Here is a 21,419-nt window from a genome sequence, read left to right as displayed (position 1 = left end):
CTCCCCCCTGTCAGGTGTAAAGGAGCAACTTGGACACTCAGGCATGAAGGAAGCATGAGTTCAAGTCCGTTGCTCTCCCCATGTCCCCCATATATGGGGACTAGGTTGGCGGAGGGTGTGTAGAGCCCAGGATCACATTAGATAATTGACACAGGGGTGAAAAATGGGTTACAAAATCGTGGGATAAAAATTATAAAAACAAAAAATAGAACTCACTAACACACTGGACCAGCAAGTTCTTTAAGAGAACTCACTAACACACTGAACCAGGACTACATCCAAACATACTGTGTCCAGCAAAGAGAAGCACTTGAATTAATCCATGTTGGATTAATGGAGACAACATGCATGCCTAGTTAAAGGGTAGACTGAATCAGTCTATTTAAGTGTGAGCAGTCACGGTGCAAGCCATGGCTAAAGCCTAAGCCAGACGCGAATCAGCCGTTGGCAAACAAAAAATTGCCAGACTCAAATCACACACGACAGGCTATAGGTTAAGTCAGGGGTTCTCAACCTGGGGGTCGCGACCCCTCTAGGGGTCGCCAAATTATGTTGGGGGGTCCCCAGATGTTTTTAAAAATATATAAAAAAAATCATAGTACACAGTAAATGATTAATGATTATATCTGGTTTCAGTATATATTTATGATGTATTTTCTCTATCAGTAAGGTTATTATAGCAGTGAATTTGTATTGGGGGCGGGGCAGGGGTCGCAAGACATGGCCAAAGCATTTTGGGGTCCCCAGCCAAAAACGTTGAGAACCCCTGGGTTAAGTGAAAGGTCATGGGAACTGGAGTTCTGATTTCTTTTATTTTTATTAACAAGTCAAGTCTATCATAATGCAATACCCTCGATCAGACCCACTAGGGAAAGACAGGACCGCACAATCCGTTGGAACCACTCCGGAACTACTATGCCGGGACTGAGAGGTACAATTCTGGCATGTGGAGGGACTAGGCTCTGTGGGTTGCCTCCTGTCCGGGCCCCTCCTACGTCTCACCAGGTCCACTCCTGCTCTCACCAGGAATACAGCAAGGACCCATGTGCGTTGCACCAGACTCCCAGCACCAGACACTTCATTCAGGAGTGGTGGATTCTTGAGCCGCAATGGTTCTGCAGGCTCCACTTGCGGCTCGAATGGCCCTCCTAAAGGCCTCATCGAAGGAGGATGCAGGCAGGGGGGCTAACCCATACTGCTCCCGGGGTGTCGTCTACATTGTCGTCTACATTCCGGCTGTCACCCGTCTCTCCGGTGGTCACCAGACTATACCTGGTTGTCACATAGTCTATTCCTATGAGTCACTATAAATAGAATACCTCAGAACGAAAATACATCGCATGGATGCAACTGGGACGTATCCTCAGTGATGTATCCCAACGTCATCAGGGTTTCAGTTCTCGCGGTCTCGCGGTCGTGCAGCACAACATCAGTTATATATATATAGGGGTAAACATTAGGGTAAACGTTGTGAAGTCAAATATGATTTTTCTTGGTCAATCCGTTATATCGGTCACAGCCAGGCTCCAGTTCTATCCTCAACACACGTGCGTGCATGTACAGTATATGCATGCAGACTGAGTGGAGAGCGTCGACTGGATTCTGATTGAAATTATGGTAGTTACTTTGGCAGTTAGTCTATAGCCTTTTCTCATAACTGCAAAACATTTTGTAATGTCAGCCAAAGCCTAACTGTTACATGTTAGGCCCTAACATGTTGACGCTCAAGTACAATATACTGTAGCAGCTGTTAGGCTAGTTAGATTCCTTCATTTGCCACAATTTTAATTGTTTCTATAATTTTTATTGTCCGAAATGCAATTAAACATGTAAGAAATGTATACTCCAAAACATCACGCATAGCTCCATTTGTACCCATATGTCGGTTGGAGTCAGTCAGTTCATCTGTTGCAAGGTGTAAGGCTTGATAACCATGGAAACTGGAGGCACAGTGCTGAATCATGTAACCTTTTGGACAAAACAGGTGGCTAATACAAAATGTTCCTAACAAGGTAACAAGGCGATATATTGTATCATTATATGCATGTGTTTACCTCTATGTGTCCACCTTGCTTACTGTAAGACACTGTGGATTACGAGCGTCTGCTAAAATGCCTGAATTGTAAATTGTATCATTGGTTCTCATAGTGGCGTCCAGGGGGGGTGGGGGGGGGTTCCAAATGGACCCTTACATGTCTGTAATTAAATAGTTTGAGAACCACTGGACTGTATCCTTCCAAATGAGACACAGCCCCAGCTGTGCTATACCACTGAGCAAATAAATGCCTGGAGATGTCATAGCAGCACCACAATGAATTCACCCCTCTGTAAAACAATGATGGAGAAGGAAACTAAGGCTCATATAATAACAATAATAATAATGATAATAGATAGCATCTTTTACAAAATGCTCCACACAGCATTAATGATAACACAAACGTTTGTGAGAAATGTAATAAAATAGCATAAAAGGATACAAGTGAGCGAGAAACATAATAAGCATATACAAACATAACCAGGCATAAAAATGTAGTGTGAGATACACAATAAAAAAGCATAAAAAATATCACAGAACATACAAATCAGGTAGCAAAAGCAAGTAGTATATAAAAGGTGTGTTTTACGAAGTCATTTAAAAGAGAACATTGACTTTGCTAAGATGATCTTCTCAGGTAGATTACAATTTACAATACAATTTAGGCATTTAGCAGACGCTCTTAATCCAGAGCGATTTACAGTAAGCAAGGATAACATAAGGTAATACATCAAATGATCATTCCAAAGTCCAAGAGTCCTGGTTGCAAATGGACAATCAACTTTTGTTTAATAGACATTGCAACGACCAGAGCTCCTGGTCATACAGGGTTAAAAGGTCTGATGTAGGAAGAGGCTAGAACAAGCCGTGCCTTTAAAGTAATCAATAAACTCCTGGAATCAATTTTTAAAACCAATAGTTAGTTAACCAATCAAGGTATAGCTATTGTGTGCTTGTGTAAGCCATAAAATCATTTAGTACAATGTTGCACTATTCCAGAAAGTCACCTTGGAAAACAATTATTGTGGTTCGACCTCGGGACGCCTGATGACCTGATGTTTATCATATACTGTACTGTACATTTCAATATAAACTAATAATTGTCTCCACCAGGCCGAAGGCATGGGGAGAGAGTATGTTTTGCACTCCGTCCGTCCGTGTGTGTCCGTCCGTCCGTCCGTCCGTCCGTCCGTCCGTCCATCCGTCCGTCCGTCCGTCCTTCCTTCCTTCCTTCCTTCCTTCCTTCCTTCCTTCCTTCCTTCCGTCCGTCCGTTACCAGCTAATCTCCGCCACGGCGCCACCGTTGGCCCGACCCATGCCAAACTTTACACACACACTCCCTGGATGCCAACGACAAACCTCTGCCCCAAATATTCCTCAACAGCCTGTTATAGCGCCACCATGAGGCCGATTTAGGCAAAACACATTTCTGTAGATTACTCGTACACTTTTAATCCATACATCACACAATTCGGTATACACTATCTCCATAGTCATGTGATCAACATGGATCTGCACCATTTCCCATCTTCCATCCTGATTGGCTAAGATTGGCTTCCAAAGCTCACATGATTGGTCCGTTTCGAACAAAATGCCACAAATCACAAACACAGTGTGCAATTTCCGTGAAATTATACACACACATTTCCACTAGGCCGAGGACGACATGCCACTAATTTTTTCCCCAAATCAGCCTCACGGTGGTGCTATAACAGGCCAATTCCTGTTTTTAGCTATAACTGCATCGATCTGTATACAACTTATGTATGCGCACTCCCTAGAGGCCATGGAAAAACATTGTCCCTGCATCCCTCCACATCTGCCGGTTATAGCGCCACCATGAGGCCGATTTCTGCAAAACATATTGCTTATGTTAGTCGCACAGATTTCATCCAAATGTCACGCAAATCGGTACACATGATCTCTGGAGTCATGTGATCAAGACGAGTCTGTTGGATTTCTCAGATTCTACACTGATTGGCTAACATTGCCTTCCAAAGTTTTCAGGAGTGGCCTGTTTTGTACAAAATGCTGCACATGTCCTGCTCATCCAGAATTCTATCCTCATGCTATGAGTGATCTGGCTCTGCATTTCCTCAACAAAATGAAGAAAATTGTTGCAAAAAACTAACAAACATGTTTTATTTACTCCTAAACATTTTGCCAAACATCTCACACAGTCCTATCCTCCTGGTGGAGACCTGTGCCCAGAAGGGCACTTTTTCCAATATGGCGTCCCACCAATCTGGTCACTACTATAACATATATATCTCTCCAGGTCGTCCTCAGACGAGCCCTCCATCGGCGTCTCCAGTCATCTCGGTTCTCTATAATCTGGCCAGCTCATTTGTGCTTTCTGCACCAGCATCTTTCTTTAGTACCACGTAGGTAGGTGTGGGATGTCCTCTCGATCGATGCCTGTGTGTTGGTTCCCACAGTACAAGCTTTTTCTTGATGTCGGTGGCAGTGGCCAGCTAGTCTCATCCTCCTTACTGCTATCTTCTCTGATACACTTGGTAATGCCCCGTACAGACGCTTGCTGGTGATGTGCTCGTCCTGGTTGATGTTCAGTACCACACGTAACATTCTGGTGTAGCACCCGTCCAGGGATTTCTTTAGGGCTTGTGTTAGTGTCCAGCATTCTATATAATAGATAACATTTATTACAATTAATTCAGATATGCCATAACCATTTACGAGGCATACGTATTTTGGGCATGTCATTATAGGTAAAACATTTCCAACCAAAATTGCAAAACACGTTGAGTTTATAGAGCTTAACTCTTAACTGATCAATTTTGGGGGCAGGGTTGACCTTGTTGCAACAAATGGCCCAATTATCAGGAACATTAGTGGGTTTTATGCATTCTTTAGCTAACCCCTCAATGTCACAAAAAGTCAGACACACACACTCACTCAAGTGTGCACCGGTGGAGGAGTTCAGAGGTCATCGCACTCGGAGCAGTGGCTCTTAAATTCTCTCCCCCCCCCCCCCCCTTCCAGAGCCTTGGACTTAATTTGGTGGTTTAGAGCAGTGGTCAATGGTTCCCAAACATTTTCATGTCAAGGACCCCCAAATTGACACTAATTAGCCCACAGACCCCCCATTTGAAAAGATATGCCAGGGACCCCCATGAGAAAAGATTTTTACGGCTCTAGCAGTGATTCTCAACCTGTTTAATTTCAAAGACCCTCAGTTTGACATGCATTAGTCTTCTATCTCGGGGACCCCCAATTTATATTGTAAAAGCAATGTTAATTTAACTCTGAGAGTGTACAAATGGACCCGTTCATTTGGTTCCATTTGTACACTCTCAGAGTTACAGACACATAAGGTTTGACTTTGACTTGTGAAAATGGCTTCTGATGCTGTCTCTCTAAAGCCTGATTGTGTGCTGGGTGTCGCTGTCACATACAAAAATAGATCTACAAGCTCACAGCGTGACTTGACATTCCAGATTTAACTTGCAGGGGGACATGATTTGATTTCATGCTTGTAAAACTATCGTGTGATATATTGCATAACACTTCAGCCAGCCCACATGTTATGTGTTCACACATAGGCAAAGCAACTGGGAATTATGCAAATGAACAGTAACGATCATACACTGCTCCTTTTTCCCCATCTCTCTCCCAATTTCCCATTATCACTCTTCTCTCCCTCAATGTTCCCCCCCCCCACCCCCTCTCTCTCTCGCTCTCCCTTCGCTTTAACTCAGCCCCTGCCTCTCTCCTCCCTATACTCTGAAGAGAGGAAGAGAGAGATCTCGCCCTCGATCTCTTCCCTGGCGTTTTACAGCAGATTACGCTGTCAACCTCTCTTAAGGTGGCCATTCACAGGGTGCCACTTCCTCTCGCTCTGCCACCAATATGCAATTATTGCCTAAAGCGGGCCCTGCAGACGCACCAGGTGCCGGGAAATTGTGAGCTTTGCAGGAATGTGGGAATGAGTCTATTCCAGGAACAATTACGCTAACTTCCGCTTTTGTTCAGACAATGTGAAAAAGGGGCCATCGTTGAACTGGTATACAGCAAATGTATTTAAGGTGGTGGAGTAGTGGATGTGATGCTCACCTGTGGAATTACATGCACCACAAATCAGTCCTAAAATAAAATCTTACAGCTTTTCTTTCCTTTGCAGTATAGCTCCACTATAACTCCCTCGAGTCTCAGATTGAATCCATAGTTTCAGTACCAAGACTAAAGGCCAAATTATATTTATCGCATCTGTGCAGCCGCGAGGGTATGCTAGACATTTGCGTGCATGTACAAAGGCTGCAGTGACCGCATGCGCCTGTGCAAGCACATAAACTGTTCAATTTGAGAAGAGGTTGCTACACACGTCTGTATGACTCGTTAAAAGCCTGCCCTATACAGACAACACCTTGTGCTTAAATTCGTGGTGAACGTGATTGTTTTTGCAATCCACCGATGTGATTATTTTCGTAGATAAGATATCTTGTGTGCTAGCTAGCAGAAAGACACTAGAGGAAAGGCCAGTCAGTGGAGATCATCCTCTTGAGAGAGAAATAAATTATGCAGCAGTTAGCCACACAGACAGACAGACAGACAGACAGACAGACAGACAGACAGACAGACAGACAGACAGACAGACAGACAGACAGACAGACAGACAGACAGACAGACAGACAGACAGACAGATGGACTGAAATTGCCATGCAGCTGGCAGTCCATTTTATTCTCAGAATAAAATGTCAAATTAACAAGTGTATGAGCCAATGTTAATTCATGGGTTGCAAATGTAGTCCTAAACCTGCCATGTTGAGAACCAAACAGGTGTTGCAAACAAATTAATTCGTTCTATGCCAATCGGACTGTTCTATGCCAATCAGACTGTTCTATGCCAATCAGACACATTGAAACTGTGGAATCGTGCGTATTTTGTCTGTCAGTGTACTCACTCAAAATCCCCATACATGGGGAAAGACCCCATTGTGCCCAGGTTGCGTGACATCACTAGTATGACATCATCAGGGATGATAGTAAATCAGGGATCATAGTAAATGTGACCTGCTGTTGCAAATTGCAATTAAGCCCATATATGGAGATCCCTGATGTCATCAATATTAGTATATGGATAGTATATGGATATATGTTCAAATTCTACAGCCGCACTTCCCCTCGGGGGAAGGTTTGCCAAAAGCATACTAACATTGGCGTTTGGCATGCAGTCAAATAGGGGTTCAGTGTCTTGCTCAAGGACACTTCGACAGTAACTCTGGCGGGTTTGAACTGGCAACCTTGCGGTTACCATCCAGGCACTCTACCCCTGAACCACCGCCACCCCTGTATATATCTGGATGATATATACAGTATATATCTCGCTGTAGTGGCGTAGACCACAGTGTTGGATAGTGCCATTCGTCACTATCACAGCAGATGTGGGGCACCATTGTGGTTCGTCATGTGACAGACATTTACTCATCTAGCTGACGTACAATGCCCTCCCTCTGTGTACAGTTAGCTAACAATGCTGTATTCAGCCATACACAGAAATGTTACTGGGGTACGTCCATCACTTTATTTTGTATTGTCCTTCCGTCAGCAGCAAGCAACTCACAACTAAGGAGGAAACATTGCCTATCATGAGTTAGTATTGTGTGTACAGTGTGTGTGTGTGTGTGTGTGTGTGTGTGTGTGTGTGTGTGTGTGTGTGTGTGTGTGTGTGTGTGTGTGTGTGTGTGTGTGTGTGTGTGTGTGTGTGTGTGTGTGTGTGTGTGTGCGTGCGTGCCTGCGTGCGTGCGTGCGTGCGTTCGTGCGTGCAGTTCTATGCACGTACAGTATGTATACTCTCTGTGAATGTCCAGCTCCTTTGTTCCATAAAAATGATTCAGAAGTCATTGAGAAGTGGAGCCTGTACACATTTGGTTCCACGTAGGTATTTCCTGTCGCAGCAGCAGTGAGAACATGGAAGTCCTACTCAGCGTTGGCAGGCTGGAGGAGGTGAAACCTGTCCTGATCTTCATACCATCTGCTCATGTATTATGGAGCCCTGTGCAGGGACGTGCACAGAGCGTTACAGAGGCAGGGGCTGAAACTCTGTAAGAGGGCACTTTTGGAAGAAAATAGCCGATCAACAAGCTTTCAACGCGTCGCGCTGCGATGCGTTGAGAGCTTGTAGATCTGCTATTTTTCGGACGTAACCCTGCACTCATTGGCTACTGGAGATGCGCTGATGACATGGAGTCATCGAAACAAATTCTTTCAACGCAAAATGCTGCGTTCAAGATCAGGAGAGTTCAGAATAAAGCAATTCTCGGGTATGGCATGGAAAGGAGGAGAGGAGGGCATTTGCATTTCTTTCACCATAGTAAATGCTGCATTCATGGTCTGTAGAGGGCTGTTATTTTACAGACAGGTAAAAGGGCAGGGGCTGAAGCCCCCTTTGATGTGTGCACGTGCCTGGCCCTGTGTGTGACACGGCATGCATGTGGCTTGTGTGTGCACTGTGCACACATCTATCTATTACTATACTAGCGAGGGCTAATGTCCCCGAGTATAGTAGAATTTGGTCCTCACAATAGAAATGGTTGTTGTGTGGTTACAATAAATGGATAGTTTTAGAGTTATTAGGTTTATAATTATAAAAAGATTCAGGTTGGTGTTAGTGTTTTTCCTACTTTACACCTACACTGGCTATTTTCAGCTGTGTGTGTGTGTGTGTGTGTGTGTGTGTGTGTGTGTGTGTGTGTGTGTGTGTGTGTGTGTGTGTGTGTGTGTGTGTGTGTGTGTGTGTGTGTGTGTGTGTGTGCGTGCGTGCGTGCGTGCGTGCGTGCGTGCGTGCGTGCGTGCGTGCGTGCGCGCGTGCGTGTGTGTGTCGAAGGCCATGGCATATGGCCTGTTAACCATGTGTCAGATGTGCTGATGATGGTGGCAGGCTGACTAATGGATACAGATGGAAGTGGGGCTGATAAAGCTCCCACATTGCTAATCGAAGCATCTTAAAGTGCAAATTGACAGTGGGCTTCACCTCATTGGAATTCGCCAGAAATTTCACAACGTAAAGATTGTCAAACGTTGGTAGATTTATTCCATTATCAGACAGTTGTCTATTTCAATTATTAATTATTTTGTGATGCATTGTGAGCTTTGTAGATCTGATATTTTCCCTATTTTTGAAAAAACTTTGCAAGTGAAAGTGGTTAAGTCTGTGGGGTTTATAAATATTTAACCAATGAAATGTATAAATTAGAGCTTGTGACTAAATAATAACTGCATTATGGAACACCATGTCTTGTGTCAGGAACGGCAGCTGTAGGACCCGCAAATGCTTGGGAACTAAAAACGTACAATCTCAAATGCAGAATCACAGTTAACGAAGACTTAATAATACTGTATACGCACAACATTGGAACTCAGATCTAACATACAGGGAACCTGATACTACAAACTAGTCTTGCGTAGCCAGACAACTATATATACCACAATCTCTGAATGCTATATAGAGTCTGGAACTAGGAAGCTGCCATTTCCATTCATGAAAATATATTTTAATACATCTTATTTTTGTATTTCCTTTTCTGCTACGCAGCAAACTATATATGCTTAGATGATTTCTATTTATATTACGGTAAATTTGCACGACTGTAAAGAAGAAACGGAAGTGGGGAGGAGGCTCTACTTCCGCTTTATATTTTACTCATGATAGAAATTCCGTTGCTCCAGACTGTATGATGGAAGCATTTGTAAATTGCGAGAGGCAACAGTCTGGTAACGCGAGACTAACTACAAACTAATATGGAGCACTGAACACACACAGAATAGTACTGGAGCTCGTCACCAACCAGGCTCAGCTGGTCCTCATATGCACTGACTCAGGGCAATCAGACTGTTCTAATCTAGGCCACAGGAAGAGAGGAGTGGAGAATTGGCCGAGGGGAATTAGGAGCATGGCCAAAGTCTCAACGGGGCATCAACAGACCAAGGAAGGTAAATTAAGGAATGTACACTGACGTCATTTTCTCTAGCCAGCAATTCCAGCTGGCAGATTGGTCGCACTGGGTGGCAAACTGCTGCCGGGAGTTCCGTGGAATACACGGAATGCATTGCAGTCAATGAGAGCCAGGTGGACTGGCCAGCTTGAACTTTACAAATAGTGTTGCTTTTCGATGTGTACAATGTATAATTTTATAGAAGTATATATCTAAAGAGGAAAAAGTATGTTTATGAACGTGCCAAAGTAGCGCGAGACATTCCATTGTTATTGCCAGTCTGACAACCAAACCCGAGCCTGAAACGATACCTGCCGCTGTTTAGTTGCCTCAATAAAACTACATACTGTGCACAAAATAAAATAAATGTGAGATATGTTTTGGGGAAAACAAATCTGCCTAAAGATGATGTCACTGGTAGGCGGGTTGATGAAGTGTCCACACAGCCCTCCTACAGTATATGAGACGAGTAGGAAAAATGTACCATTTTATCATAAGCATTATAGTGAGGACCAATTATATGAAGATAAGGTTGAAGATGGGTGAGCTTGTCCTGTAAGCGTCTTGTTCAGGGACCCTTCTGATTACCAGGCCGGCCTTTCCACCCACTAAGCTACGGCCGGTCCGCGCTTGTCTCGCTGATGTAGATTGCTGATGTAACAACTATTATTAATGCAAAGCCAGTAAAGCGCAAAATTGAAGGATTCATGATTCACCAACAGTGTGACATAGTTGCTGTCACTTACGTTGTGACGTTGTAACGATTATGTCACACAAGAGCAGATCAAAGGGTTAACTGAAATGTACAAGCCCCCATTGCGATGTCCTGAATATTGACACAATACAAATGAAGCCAACGTTTCTGCAGCAATCGGCCGCATCTCAAAGGCATGTGAAGTATGTGTGACGACGGAGTCAGATGTTTGTAAAAGGGGACGCTCTGGCTCACAAGTGTGTATTGTTTGACTATGGCTCAAGTGGCAAAGAAAGCTATCATTACAGTGAGGCTGATGGTCCATAATGTGCAATTATACATGCTGGTAGCAGTGTGTAGACCAAAACACAAGACCACTATTCAAACCAGAGCATTAGGGGGAAAAGGATCCGGCACTGTTACAACAGTAGCTCTCTTTAATCAAATCTAATTTTTGCATTTACACAAATCAAATTTGAACAGTTTTAATTATGCTGGGAAAATAGCGTAGCTATTTGTCTTCATAGCAGTTGGAGGCTTTGTCTGTTCAGGAGAATGTTTGTGTGGTTTGGAATTTGTTATACTCGTCCATAAAATTAGCGGATACCGAAGCAATGAAATGCCACAAACTCTAAGAATTACTTGCAACTAGAAAAAGTGCCCTTCTGGGCACAGGTCTCCACCAGGAGGATAGGAGTGTGTGTGATGTTTGGCAAAATGTTTAGGAGTAATATAAACATGTTTTTTTGGTTGTTTCTTGCAACAATTATCTTCATTTTGTTGAGGAAATGCAGAGCCAGATCACTCATAGCATCTCTGAGGATAGAATTCTGGATGAGCAGGACATGTGCAGCATTTTGTACAAAACGGGCTACTCCTGAAAACTTTGGAAGGCAATCTTAGCTAATCAGTGTAGAATCTGAGAAATCCAACAGGCTCGTCTTGATCACATGACTACAGAGATCATGTGTATCGATTTGCGTGAGATTTGGGTGAAATCTGTGCGACTAACATAAACAATGTGTTTTGCAGAAATCGGCCTCATGGTGGCGCTATAACCGGCAGATGTGGAGGGGTGCAGGGAAAATGTTTTTCCATGGCCTCTAGGGAGTGCGCATACATACAGTAAGTTGTATACAGATCGATGCAGTTATAGGTAAAAACAGAAATTGGCCTGTTATAGCGCCACCGTGAGGCTGATTTGGGGGAAAAAATAGTAGCATGTCGTCGTCGGCCTAGTGGAAATGGAAATTGGACACTGTGTTTGTGATTTGTGGCATTTTGTTCGAAACGGACCAATCATGTGAGCTTTGGAAGCCAATCTTAGCCAATCAGGATGGAAGATGGGAAATTGTGCAGATCCGTGTTGATCACATGACTATGGAGATAGTGTATACCGAATTGTGTGATGTATGGATAAAATGTGTACGAGTTATCTACAGAAATGTGTTTTGCCTAAATCGGCCTCATGGTGGCGCTACAACAGGCCGTTGAGGAATATTTGGGGCAGAGGTTCGTCGTTGGCATCCAGGGAGTGTGTGTGCAAAGTTTGGCATGGGTCGGGCCAACGGTGGCGGAGATTAGCTGGTAACGGAGGGACGGAAGGACGGACGGAAGGAAGGACACACGGACGGAGTGCAAAACATACTCTCTCCCCATGCCTTCGGCCTGGTGGAGACAATAAGGACTGTGTTATAATAGAAGCATTTTTGTGGTGTTTAGTTTTAGATGGTCTCTTTGGTTTTGCAGTGCGGTTTAAAGTTCAGATGAAATGGCATTTTGTCTGTATTATATTACTTCCGTATTATGATTTGTTTAAAAAAATCTCAAAAAATGTTTGGGAAACATTTGCATAATTCGTAATCATTTAACCCATTTAGACCTGAGGACGATTCTACAAATGCCTTCTAAATCCTGACAGTTTTCAGAAAAAACGATGTTTCTATGTTATATAATATATAACATATTATGTTATATATTTCCATACATGTTTCTCATGTATGTATGTCAGTCGTTCTCAAACAATTTCATGTCAAGGACTCCCAAAAATATATGTAATTGGCCGCCGACCGAAATATGTTGTTCCATTTACATCATGGAAGAGACACAGCCAGGGGGAGTATTTCACATGACTCACATGTCTCATATTTTACATGTCATTCATTATGGTATGGCACCGCCATATCGTGCAAGTCTGATCGGCTCGCACCCTACAAACCCTCCCGAGCGCTATGATCAGCCGACGCAGGGAAGCTGGAAGTACCTTCGCTAAAAACGTTGGTAACGCCCAAAACGTCCCAAACTCTTCTCCCTTCTGGCTCCAAAACTATGGAATGCACTTCCCCTTGCAATCAGAACTGCAGATTCACTCCCAATCTTCCGCCGCAGTCTGAAAACGCACCACTTTAGACTCCATCTTAGTAATTGCCCTATAGCCTCGACCACCTATTCAGGCGTATGCATAGGCTTAACTTATGTAACTTAAATAGCACTTTATGTAGACATAGCACTCTATAGCGTATACACATATAGATAGATATTCCACTGTTAGGTTCTTAAGCTTACGTATGATTCATGATGACTATTTTTTATGTATTTGATGTATTACCATGTTTTTTGTTCTTGCTTACTGTAAATCGCTCTAGATTAAGAGCGTCTGCTAAACGCCTAAATTGTAAATTGTAATTGTATGATGATGTATCTATTTACCATGGGCTGCCATTAGTCAGTCTGCCATGTAGACTATTTGAAGACCCAGTGGGGTGGGATTGTCTGAGAATGCTAAGCATCTGGCGGTGGGTGCATCGAGTGATTGACAGATAAGGGAACGCAGAGAAATCTCACACTGACCATTGAGAGGCCAGCGCAAGTTAATGACTTAAACCCTAGTCTATATGCTTGGTCAACTGGACCTGAGTTGACTAGTTTTTACCACATCTCTCATGGTGGTGGGTGGCAAGTGGCAACAATTCCACGTATGGGTCATAAATAACCGGGCTGTCACACACCACACGGCAACAGGATTAAATCACTGTCCAAAACGTAAACCAGGGGTGGGCAACTTTGATGATGGAGAGAGCCACTATAGTTCCACAGTCACTCCAGAGGGCCACTATAGTTCCACAGTCACTCCAGAGGGCCACGATAGTTCCACAGTCACTCCAGAGGGCCACTATAGTTCCACAGTCACTCCAGAGGGCCACTATAGTTCCACAGTCACTCCAGAGGGCCACGATAGTTCCACAGTCACTCCAGAGGGCCACTATAGTTCCACAGTCACTCCAGAGGGCCACTATAGTTCCACAGTCACTCCAGAGGGCCACGATAGTTCCACAGTCACTCCAGAGGGCCACTATAGTTCCACAGTCACTCCAGAGGGCCACGATAGTTCCACAGTCACTCCAGAGGGCCACGATAGTTACACAGTCACTCCAGAGGGTCACATTGCATATACTGTACATGTCGTATAAAAAATAGCCGATCTACAAGCTCAAAACGTGTCGCAGTGCGACGTGTTTTTAAATCAGAAAGTTCACAACACTGGACCAGTCTCAGGCTGCAGGGAAAACTGTCTCTTCTTCCCTTTGCAAACCACTCATTATCACACTCTGTACTGTCAAATAACACCATAGGTGAGGACATTCTTATTTTCACCATTAAAGCCCGTTTACAGGTGTTGCCGACCAAGTTCAACTTGGCAACCTGGTACCCATCAGCACACTGCATCCTACATCCAGTACCACATGACAAAGAAACAGTCGCACACATCTTAAATGGTTGCAGCCACTATAAGGGACTGTACATTGCCAGACATGACCGTCTGGTGGACCTGGTCTCAGACAAGATCAGAGGAGTACAGGACAGGACAATAAGAATGTATAAACACAGCACTGTAAAAAATAGACTGGTTTGATCACATTGACACACATGCATGTCAATTCACTACAAGATATTCCAAATACCCCAGATATTGTGTTCATCAATGAAATTAGAAAAACTGTCACTATATTTGAAATAGGCTGCCCATTTGATTTGTATATGGACACACTTGGACAAGCTTATGAAATATCAACTTTTGGTGGAACGTATTATGGCCTTGGGATATAACTGTCAACTTATTGTCCTTGTATTTGGAAGTCTGGGCCATGTCCATAAACTTGTGCTCAGGGGTCTGCAATTGGGTGGATTGCAAAAGACAAATGCAAAAAAGGCGTTGTTTCATTTATCCCTATGGTGGCTTAAAAAACATCCTGTCTAGTAGTGTCAAGTAATAGTATGTCATCAATGTGCTATCTTTTTTTCCTCTGTGTGTTAAGCATGTGCAGCAGTCATATCTGGTTGGACCATATAATGTAACCTAATTCTGATCAGTGTTTGCGTCTATTGTATTGCGCCTCTTGTGCAGATCCAAATAAAATAATTCAAATGTGTGTGTGTGTGTGTGTGTGTGTGTGTGTGTGTGTGTGTGTGTGTGTGTGTGTGTGTGTGTGTGTGTGTGTGTGTGTGTGTGTGTGTGTGTGTGTGTGTGTGTGTGTGTGCGTGCGTGCGTGCGTGCGTGCGTGCGTGCGTGCGTGCGTGCGTGCGTGCGTGCGTGCGTGCGTGCGTTCCAGGGGTCCCCAGCTAAATGATGTGACTCAGAGGTTGTACATTCACTCTCGGAGTTAAATTAACATTGATTTTACAATATAAATTGGGGACTCCCAGAGATAGAAATGCCATTAAATGGGGGTCCGTAGCTTAATGCAGGTCAAACTGGAGGTCCTTGAAATGTTGTAATGGTTGGGAATCACTGCTAATAAATGTCGATTTGAGGGGCCTTGACATGAAAAAGTTTGAGAACCAATGATGTAGCATTGCATCATCAGATCCCTTTGTCCCTCCATTTCTCCACCACCACCGCAAGTCGACAGCCAGTCAACTGTGTCATTGGCCTACTAATAGGAGGGAGGGCGGGGATCACGGCTGGCTGTATAACAAGAACACGACAAGCTGTCAGCGCGCCTGGCTGTGACAGGTGCCGGATCCTTCCCAGAATGCTCCACGGTGCAGCCGCCACCGCCACGGCCACCGCGCGCTGTCGAAGAGCACCCTCTAAATCTCCAGCCGACCAGTGGCTGCTCTGCTGACGAGACGAAGGCATCCGTCTCCCACACAGACACAAGTAATTAGGTTCTCACCCAGGCCTTAACTCTGCGAAAGCTAGGAGAGCTTCTGCTCTCTTTCCTGCCCACAATCCCTGGGTAGTACTGGTTTTTCGGTAACACTTTAAAGGAGCATTCAGTGATTTGACTTAATTCAAATATCACTTATTTTTTCTTTTTTTCTGGATAATCCTCCCTACTATAGAGTGTGCTGACCATATAAGGAGTTCCTCCCTGTCCCCAGCTCACTGGGGTCAAAAAACCCTAGTTTCAGTTTTGGTGGCGGGTGGCAAAGCCTTCATCCAATCAGGATGAGAGGGGCCTTCCTCCAATCATGATCGAGTGGGGGCGGGCCTTGGTGCACATGATTGCTGTTGGCCTGTTGCACTTCCCCCCACTGTAGAGCGTGCATGTGCACATTTTGTTACCGGGGCGGACTGGGTGGTTTTCCAAATCACCCAAATCACTGAATGCTCCTTTAAGGGACAAATTCTAGGCCTTAATTAAGGCTTAATTAAGGCTTGGGTGATGCATTAGTTATCATGAACTATCATTAAATCATCATTAATTTCTTGTCTTCTTCAATCAATTAATGCTTAAGTAACCCATTACTTAACCATTACTTAACCTCCGTTAATCTATCAGTAGTTAAGCCTGTTACTTAATGTGGTGTGTTTGTAGAGCTGTTATTATCGGTCAGTTCTATGCCCAGGATGAGTGCTCATAGGCGGGTAGGATTAGTGAGTTGACTCGGTCTCCGAAACTGGTTCTAAAACTTCCGGGGGTCTCGCATGTTGGGCTCACCTGGGGGTCACAGGAGGACCCTCAGGGGTAATTTTTCATCAATTAACTACCAGTTAATTAACGTTTAGTTAAGGGTTAGTTACTAGATGCTTGTCCTCTAAAGTAAAGTCACTTTCATTTCATTATTAATGAATGTTTCATTAATGTTTAGTTAGTTAGTTCTTCGAGGGCGGCAGCATGTGAAGACGTGTTTCCTACTGTAGTAGTAGGCCTAGTTGTTGTGAATTAGCAAACTGGACATTTGGACTGAATGTTTTCTTTATCCTCTTGTTGGGCTTCTGTTTTTGCCGAAGTTTTTATTTGTGTTGTTTCTTTCAACACGTTGTGTTTCACGAGTTCACGTTCCACAGCCGTCTGCCTTGACTTCTGTGTGCACTGTGCGCTGGGCACGGTGTGGGCTAGCCCCTCCCTCCCCTCACTGGTGCGAAACTGGGTAGTAAAAACGGGGACACGGTTTGAAAATGGTAAAGGCCTACTATGCACCATTTACCATTTTCAAACCACTTCAGTCCATTAGGTCTATGAAGCAGCACAGCCTCTATGTACCTATTATGAATATAATCAATTCATTAAGCTAATATTAATTAGTTGTAGTAGCACAATGCTCTCTCTGTGTTTGTTTACTTGTAAGACTTACATATGCATATGCGTACAGTGCACTATATGAGAGGGAGCCAGAGAGAGTTGTTTTGTCAGCTGAGGCACAAAACTCCCACAGCTAATGGACTCGTTACAATAATTGCCCAGCACACAAAGCCTAATAAATGGGTGTGAGAGTAGAACCAAGCTTGTTGTTTACTGAAGCCCACCACCACATGAATGAATCATCAAAACTGTAGCTATTTACTTACATAATGTAGTTGTTGTGTTGTGATCTGCCCTGATGTTTCACCTTCACTAAAACAGAATCTGCACGTGAACCATCACCAGAATTACTGTATATTTCCAAATAGTAGCCTGGGCGTTTAATACGCAAAATCGTTTTGGAACCAGGTGGCTATTTGCAAACAATAGCCTGGGTGGATCCAAATTAGGCGGGGGGGTCATTTAATACACAAAATGGTGTCAGACCCCGGGCGTTTAAAAGGAACCAGGCCCTTTTTGAGGCAGGGCTGCTATTTGGAAATATAGGGTGGCTCTTGACTGATTAGAGAGGGTTATGAAATGAAATGAAATGAAATGAAATGAAATCTATATTTACCCAGGGTATCTGGGCTAAGCTCAAGAACTTGTTTCCAGCCAGGCCCTGCTCATAGAACACATTTCATCGTAGTGGTTGATGCCTTGTTCAAGGGCATTTCAGCGGTGGTAATTTTAACGTGTCGGACGGCTGGTTCGAACTGGGAACCTTCCGGTATCTAGACCACGCCGCTATCCGTTCGGCCACCGCTGCCACTAAGTTAGATGTTGGCTACTGTAATTTATGAACAGTGCATTCTTTGGGTCTCCATGTCTGGTGGTGAGACCCACCAGTGTAACACATTTCTCGGACAGTAGACTATACATATCACTTTGACGACGTGCAGTACATTCTATGGCATTGTGCATGAAAGCGGTCTGACAGAATGACTGCACGGAAGCTGTAGACTCAGGGAAGTGTAGAGACAAAACAGGTCCCCTGTAACTGTTTACAGTGACATCAGATGACCTCTGTCACTTTCAGTGACTATCTACCGTCTCCCTCTCATTAACCACTGCTAAGTCCTCTTTTTATTGGGCTAAGATTCAGCCATCTACTTCTAACCTCTCATTCCACTCTGCTGAAGCTTTCATTGCCTTGATATGAATGTTGATGATTATCAGAAACTCTTTCTCCCATCGTCACAGCACTAACTGCTCCCAGCTGTCCAGTGGACCTCAAAGCACTGCTACCCCAAGTCCAACACCAAATGCCTCGATAGGAGCTTTCTCCACTCTGCCATAACAATATGGAACAGCCTTCCCCCTGCGGTTGTTGGAGACATTTCATATAGCAGCATTCATGCCTTCAAGAAGAGGCTGAACAAAGACCTCCTCCTCAGTTACAGTATGTGACTGTAATCCCATAAAGCTCAAGGACTTTTCACTGATAGGCTCTTTGAATATGTTTTTCTCATAGCCTGTATCTGCCAAAGTTTTGCTGGAAATAAGCGGACTTGGCAACCCTGGAGTCGACTAGGTGGAAAACATGTCGTCTACATTTCACAAGTAGATGTTAGTCAGGTATTCACCTGACAACAAACTGTCCTGCTCTACTCTATCTCCAGATGAGGTCCTGACCTAGTCTAGAACCCCATCCCCTCCTTGATCATACAGACCATTTCCCCAGATCTACTAGTCTGTAGCCAGAGTGAATCCTCAAAAAACCTGCACTTGCAGCCTCAGACATCATGAACAAATGGCTGGTGTATACAGCTCCTTTCCTTTCTTTCTATAACTCTTGAACTCCTGTTTTTCTAACCAGCCAGACCTTCCATCTCTCGCAGAATAAACCTTTGGATCCAAGCCCGTCAGGATTCAAGTCGACACACTGACACTGGCACTTTTGAGTCACTCCATGACTCCCTGCTGCCTCCCGCTCCTCGAATCCAGACTATCTGCAGCATTTGAATTGATACCCGTCAGCCATGACACCTGACACTCATTAGGCTGCAGACCCCCATTAGAAAAGATATGTCAAGGACCCCCATAAGAGAAGATTTTTACGGCTCGCAGTGATTCTCAACTATTTTCGACATACTATTGGTCCGACTACCTCAAACCCTAACCCGCATGTTCGACCGTTGATTCTGCATGTCGGACCTTTGGTGTGTCAGATCTGCGTGTGCATCCCATTTGATATCTCTGGGACCCCAATGTATATTGTAAAATCAAAGTTATTTTAATTCTGATTTACAGACCCATAAGGGTCCATTTGGTTCCAAACTATCTTTTAGCTGGGGACCCCCTGGAACTCCCTCATCCTTGGACAGTGACATGGACTAGCGGGCAGTCCCCCCTGGACCCCAGTTTGGGAACCGCTGCTCTACACCACAACACATCGACTCACTGGCCTTGGAACGTCTCGGGATCCCCCAGGAGGAAGTCACTAATGTTGCTCTGGAGAGGGAAGTCTGGAGCACTCTGGTGGAGCTGTTGCCCCTGCGACCCGACTATGGATAAGCGGTTGAAGATGGATGGATGCTCTACACCAGAGCCCAATTGGCTCTACATCTCTGCTGGTCTGCTCGCAGTGGTGGAAAGTAACTAAGTACATTTATTCAAGTACTGTACTTAAGTACAATTTTGAAGTATTTGTACTTACTTCCAATTGCCAGTAGGCTACTTTTACTACTACTCCACTACATCTCAGAGGCAAATATTGTACTTTTACTCCACTACATTTTATTCGAAAACTTTAGTTACAAAACATACGTTACCCACATCAGCTTTTTATACATTTTGGCCATTTGAAAATATTTGTATACAATTGAAAACATTCTGCATAATGAGTACTTTTAATTTTAATACTTCAAGTATAACACTATGATGACATTTGTACGTTTACTCAATTACATTTTGAATTCCGGACTTTTACTTTTGTGTTTTGTACAGTATTGATTTTACTTTTACTTATAAGTATAAACATTTGAGAACTTTTTCCTGTCTGCTCGCCTATCATTGTTATGCTAATTGTGCTTTTCTCCTTCCCGCCATCTGTCACACAGTTTGAAGAGTATATCAGTGGTTCCCAAAGTGGGGTCCGGGGACCCCCAGGGGTCCTTGAGGGAGTTCCAGGGGGTCCCCAGCTAAATGATAGTTTGGAACAAAATGGACCCTTATGGATCTGTAACTCTGAGAGTGTACACTCTTATAGTTAAATTAACATTGATTTTACATTATAAATTGGGGGTCCCAGAGATAGAAATGCCATTAAATGGGGGTCCATGCATGTCAAATTGGGGGTCCCTGAAATGAAACGGGTTGAGAATCACTGCTAGAGCCGTACAAATCTTCTCTTATGGGGGTCTCTTCAAATGGGGGGGGTCCGTGGGCTAATTAGTGTCAATTTGGGGGTCCTTGACATGAAAACGTTTGGAGTATATCACTGCAAGCCTGGCTGACATCTCCCAGTAGATCTGTCTTCCTGCTACCTGAAAGCATGGACTGCCGGCATACATGCATGCTCACTCTCACCTCTTCAACTGACCCAGCATGCTGTGACACTCCTCCTGGTCTTCAACTTCCCCGTGGTTAAGGACACTCATCCCAAGTAGGGCAACAGGAAGAGGCAAGGTGTTTTCAAACACGTCTGTTTGGGAAACACTATACACATGCGCACGCCATCGCACGCACGCACGCACGCACGCACGCACGCACGCACGCACGCACGCACGCACGCACGCACGCACACACAAGCGCGTGTGCAGGGCTGGAGAAACATTTTAGTTTGTGTCTATGAAAAATGTGAAATGACGCTTCTGGTATAGTGTGTAGGCCTAATGTGGTTTCTAGGCCACGAATGTACGCTAGATTCACAGCAACCCACCACAGAGTGTACTGTGTCATGTATTGTGATGTATTTTTGAGCGGTGCCTCCGCTCCGATACGCAGCTATGTGTGTCCCTATGTCTGTCTGTATGTACTGTATGTGCTGTATGTCTAAGCATGGAAAGCTGCAATACGGTAACTCTGTCATTTCTCGACCGTTTTGTGCGCGCCCCCCCCCCCCCCCCCCCCCCTTTGGCACGTTCCTGGGGGTCTGGATGTTACAGTAACTATAACAATAAATGTATATTTGCACCGCTCACTTCACACAGGTGTGATTTTTAAGT

Source organism: Electrona antarctica (genome assembly GCF_951216825.1).
Source record: "Electrona antarctica genome assembly, chromosome: 1".
Taxonomy (NCBI): Eukaryota; Metazoa; Chordata; class Actinopteri; order Myctophiformes; family Myctophidae; genus Electrona; species Electrona antarctica.
This window is presented reverse-complemented; position numbering follows the sequence as displayed.